A 6,000-nucleotide genomic window follows, 5' to 3' on the forward strand; every position below is an offset into this window, starting at 1 on the left:
CTTCTAATCTGTAAATACCTGAAGAAGTCTTGTTTTTCCAAATTAAATTCTAATTTTAAGTCTTCAAAGCATTTTAAAGTATCCTTCTGCATCATAACGCATAATGATGTAATACCTTTAGTAGCCCAATGCTTAAATCTTTCATCTTGCTGGGCAGGTTTAAAATGTATGTCATATCCTGGCCAAGAAAGCCTTTTTATGTCTCTATGTAGTTTATATTTAATTATCATATCTGACCAAATCTTAAGTGGGACCCCAACCCATTGACTCTGTTGTTGTTCTAAAGATTTTATCATGTTTATACTACTCAGAATTGATTGCAGTGGAAAACCTAGTGAATCGGTCTCAATGTCTTTCCATTTGGCCTTATATATAGGGCTACACCAGCATACTATAAATCTCAACTGGGCGGCTACAAAATAATTCTTTAAGATAGGTAAGGCCATTCCTCCACTATCCTTTGGAAGTTGTAGAGTTGCATATTTGACCCTAGATCTTTTTGCATTCCAGATAAATGTGGCAATTTGCTTATCCCACCTTTTAAATTGGCATTCTGGAATTTCTACTGGTAGAGATTGAAAGAGATACAGTAACCTTGGCAGAATATTCATCTTAACCGCCTCAATTCTACTACTGAGATCCAAGGGTAACAAGGACCATCTACTCAAATCCTCTTTTATTTTAGCAATAATGGGGGTATAATTTATTTTATATATATCTCCTAAGTCTTTTGGTAAATTAATTCCTAAATATCTAATTTGTGAGGAAGTCCAACTAAAATTAAATTTGGATTGGTAGATTTGTGTTAATGTACAATTATATAATAGAGCTTGAGTTTTATGCTCATTGATAACATAACCTGAACAGGATCCAAAATATTTTAGAAAATCCATAAGAATTGGTATGCTAATTTCTGGGTCCTGCAAGAACAGAAGTACATCATCTGCATACATACATATTTTATGTTCCACCTTACCTATATGAATTCCCCTCAGATCTTTATTCTGTCTTATTGCTTGGGCCAGAGGTTCAATGTATAAGGCAAATAGTGAAGGGGATAAAACACATCCCTGGCGTGTGCCTCTTTCTAACTGAAGTCTTTTTGAGAAATGGCCATTAATCTTAACTATAGCAGAGGGTGATGAATACAGAGTTTGAATGCTTTTTAGACTTGCCTCATTGGATCCAAATTAATCTAAAACTTGATAAAGATAGTCCCACCCAACTGAGTCAAAAGCCTTTTCAGCATCAAGGCTAAGTACCACAGCCTTTAACTTCCTTTGATTAATAGAGTCTAAAATATGCAATGACCTTCTTATGTTGTCCTGTGCTTGTCTATTTTGTATGAAACCCGACTGATCATTATCTATTAAATCTGGTAATATTCTTTGCAGCCTTTTGGCTAAAATAGAAGCGTATAATTTAGAATCTACGTTTAAGACCGAAATACATCTATTTTATCCTTACCTTCCTTCGGTATTACAGATATCATTGCCTCATTCCATGAGGGGGGGGGATTCTGCTTTTTCTAGGACCCAATTGAAGCATCTAAGTAACAGAGGAGTTAATTGTTCTTTAAAAGTTTTATACCACTCCGAGGGGAAACCATCTGTTCCAGATGATTTATTACCTTTCAGATTACTAATAGCCTCTAAAAGTTCCTCAGGTGAGATTTCTGATGTTAAAAAAGAATTTTGTTCTTCGTCAATAGTTGGAAGGTCTATAGAGTCCAGGAAACTCCTCATCTTATCAATGCCTGCATTCTCTGGTTGGGTATATAATTACTGATAATATCGCTCAAATGCCATTAAAATCTCTTCAGGTTTAGACGTTATTTTCTTTGTTATTGGTTCTTTTATCTTTAATATATTATTTAATGACTGTTGTTTCCTGAGTTTCCAGGCCAACATTTTAGTAGCTTTTGGACCCTGCTCATAATATCTTTGCCTGGTAAATCTGTACTTTTTTTCAATCTCATCCTCGTAAATTTGATTAATTTCTTGTCTTACTTTTTTTTACTTCCAGGAGTAATTTAGAATCTTTGGTTTGACTATGTTCCCTTTCCAAATGTTTTAATGTAGTTTGCAGTTCATTCATTTTAGCCAATCTCAGCTTTTTTATTGTTGACATCCTCATTATTATTTTTCCTCTGAGCACAGCCTTTGCAGCATCCCATAATATTGTGGGTGAGACCTCCCCACTATCATTTTGCTCCAAATATACTTCTATCTCATCCTTAATAAATGATATAAATGATGATTCATTTAATATGCCTACATTCAGTCGCCATAGATGATTTTTAGCTGGGCTGTCAAGAGAAAGTGTAAGGTAAATTGGACTATGGTCCGACAAGTCCCTCTGACCTATTGTACATCCTTTAACCCTCCATCTATCCACACCAAACATAAAAAAATAGTCCAATCTGGAGTATTCCTGATATCGTGTAGAGTAAAATGTATAATCTCTTTTTGAATAATTGACATCTCGCCATATATCTATCAGTCCTAGCTCTTGGGTTATTTTCCTAATCCTCGACATTTTCAATGGCTTACTCCTCTGTTTATTTGTACTCTCAAGTTTCGGATTTAATGTTACATTGAAGTCCCCCCCACATAATAGTATTCCTGATGCCTCAGTAGCGATTTCTATAACCAAATTTTTTAAAATTTTCATGTTCACTATCAATTAAATGTGTCTCTTGGATCATAATTACATCAATCTTTTCCTTCTTCATTTTAGCTAATATTTTTGCTCTCTTTATGGGACTGTTTAAACCATTAACATTCATTGATATTATCTTAAGTTGACGATGCATGTCCTCTAAAAATAAGAATCAAATATTTAAAGTTACCTGCGAAAAGTGCCATGAACAGAACATTTTTAAATTCAAACAAAATCTGAAAAGTAAATACACAAAACAATGAGATTTCCAATGTCAACTGACCATCGTGGTCTCTTGCCTCTGAGAGAGAAGTCCACAGAAAGGACCCCCTACAAGAGTGGTTGTGTAGGAAAAACACTCCTACAAGCTAACCAATGTTAAGAATCTCCACAAACGACGACTTAGTATATCAAAATAAATACCAGGATTAAGCGTTAAACTTTGTACTTCTGCGGAAAACCTTTTACGGCTTATGACGGAATCTTAGTTGAGTATTTAACACTTAATTATCATCTGGGTCCCGTCGGAAGCCTCTCAATTTTTCTCGAATAGTTGCTTCATGCAGGTCGTGGTTACCCTGCTGTACTCCTTGCTGGTGTACTGAACGGCGCTGTGACTTTTTCCCGTCCACAGTGGACCAGGGGAGAAGCTTTTCAAGTTTATTTTGTAAAGACTGAGGCTGTGTTTTTACCCGGTAACCCGACTGGACCCCTCTGTTTTCCAGGTCTTTTGCCGCTTCGTCTGCACTTTCGTATGTGGTCGCCCCATCTTCCCAGAAAACCCTCATACGTGCGGGGAAAGGAGTCTGAAAACGGATCCCCTTCCCTTTCATCGCTTTTCTAATAAGGGTGTATTCTTGCCTTTTCTTTAAGACCTCCTTGGCGTAATCATGGTCGAAATATATGCGTTGGTTCTGATAGTGGAGTGGTTTTCTCCATGCTTCCCTCAGAACTCTTTCTTTCACTGTGTACTGGAGAAACCCGACCACGATTGATCTCGGAGGGGCACTTTGGGGCGGCCTTGGCGCTAAAGCCCGGTGAGCTCTCTGGATACCTAGCGGGGTCTCAGCTCCCTCCAGCAGCGTCGACAGGAACTCCTTCAGAAAAGCCTGTACAGAGGAACCTTCAGCCCCCTCCGGTATTCCAGATATGCGGATGTTATTTCGCCTCGAAAATCCCTCCAGCTCAGTTAGCCTGCTCTGTAGGACTCTCTGCTCTTTTAGCGTATGTAGCAATGCTTCTTTAGCCGCTACGTTCCATGTCTCGGCTTCGCCAATACGTTGTTCCGCCTCGGATATTCTCGCGGAGGCTTCCTGGATTGCCTCCGTGGTCTCATTTAACTTCTGAGAGATATCCTTCTGTATTTCCAGCAGTTCCGCTCGCATATCTTTCTTGAGTTCATCTCTGAAGACGGTGAGTGCTTCACGAAGTTCACTGCTAATCACCTCCTTCATCATTCCCCTTAAGGGCTCCTCTGTTAGCTGCTGCGCGCTAGCTCCCACCTTAGCCTTCTCCTCCATCCGAGTATTTGTGTCTTCACTCACCGTCTTAGGATTTTGCTTCGAGGTGCTCTTTCCTTTATTTCCCCCCGACATTTTGCACATTTACTCTTCTCTTTTTTCTTCGCTTAATTTCTATATTTCAGGGGGGAAAAACACCCGTCGCTTGGGAGCTCTTTCTTTATGCTGCCATCTTAGATCCCACCCGACCGGAAACCCCCTACCTGACAGTTTTTAAAACTGCCGGCATACTGTCAGCAGGCTCCCTGACAGTTTTTGAAACTGCCGGCTTACTGTCAGCAAGCTCCCTGACAGTTTTTAATATTGCCGGCGTACTGTCAGCTAGTCCCCTGACAGTTTTTAATAGTGCCGGCGTACTGTCAGGAAGCTCCCTGACAGTTTTTAATACTACCGCCGGCGTACTGTCAGGAAGCTCCCTGACAGTTTTTAATACTGCCGGCGTACTGTCAGCTAGTCCCCTGACAGTTTTTAGTAGTGCCGGCATACTGTCAGGAAGCTACCTGACAGTTTTTAGTAGTGCCGGCGTACTGTCAGGAAGCTACCTGACAGTTTTTAAAACTGCCGGCATACTGTCAGCAAGCCCCCTGACAGTTTTTAGTAGTGCCGGCGTACTGTCAGGAAGCTACCTGACAGTTTTTAAAACTGCCGGCATACTGTCAGCAAGCCCCCTGACAGTTTTTAGTAGTGCCGGCGTACTGTCAGGAAGCTCCCTGACAGTTTTTAATACTGCCGGCGTACTGTCAGCAAGCCCCCTGACAGTTTTTAAAACTGCCGGCGTACTGTCAGGAAGCCCCCTGTCAGTTTTTAGTACACCACTGCCGCCCGTCTCCCGGCAGGCAAAGATCCAACCCCAACTGTTTGGACGTTTAACTATGACCACAACTTGGAGGACAATATGCAGTTAAACATTTGATCTTCGGACTAGGTAACTTTTTTTGGACGTTATGGTGACAGGTGCAGGAAATTGACATTATTAAAGAATACATATCATTTTTTATTTATAATATATCAACATCATTGTTATAAATATTGTTGTAAAATCAGTATGAATATAGACTATTTGATTAAGCGTCATTTATTAATAATTATTTATTATTAATTATTTAGTAGATTATATTTTTGTATCTATTTAATTAATTAACGAATTTAGGTATTTATGTATGTATTTTTCTATTTGAAAATGCAATCTGTGCGGAAAATTGTTAGGTTGATTTTAACCAGTCAACACCACTCTGATTTGCTGAGACCGCACTGATCACAACCATAGACTGTATATAAGTATAGACAGCACGACAGGGGTTGAAAAGTGAAGCCACAACGTCTCTTACGCCCTCTGGTGGCTGGTTTCAGTACAGCTTTTAACCCTAAAGCCTATTTCCATTCAACTGAATGAAAGATGACGGAATTTTAATCTAAAATTACACATCCAGGATTTTTTTGGAAAGTTGATTTCTGTACATTCTGCAAGCCCCACTCCTTTGTTAATAACCCCAGTGTTTTTTTTTTTTTTTTTTTTTTTTTTACAGTACCCTCAGGAAAACTTTCTCTCCAGTTTTTTTTTTGGTAAGTGGATCATTTCTCTCCATCAGTTCATTAGTATTCATACTGTAGATCCATGCGGTTCTTGACTCACTTTCCAACTCGCGTTTTAGGTTTCCAAACCAAAGATTTATTTCTTTACAAAATAATACACAAGAAAACTGAACAAAAAACGATTAAAATGCTTATAAACAGAAAACTAGGTACTTTCATGTTCCTAATTCCTAAATCCTAAAACTGCGGTCAGAAAAGGTGAGGCTCCTTTGGCTTTTTACTGCTT

This window comes from Astyanax mexicanus, chromosome 22, assembly GCF_023375975.1.
Source record: "Astyanax mexicanus isolate ESR-SI-001 chromosome 22, AstMex3_surface, whole genome shotgun sequence".
Classification (NCBI taxonomy): domain Eukaryota; kingdom Metazoa; phylum Chordata; class Actinopteri; order Characiformes; family Acestrorhamphidae; genus Astyanax; species Astyanax mexicanus.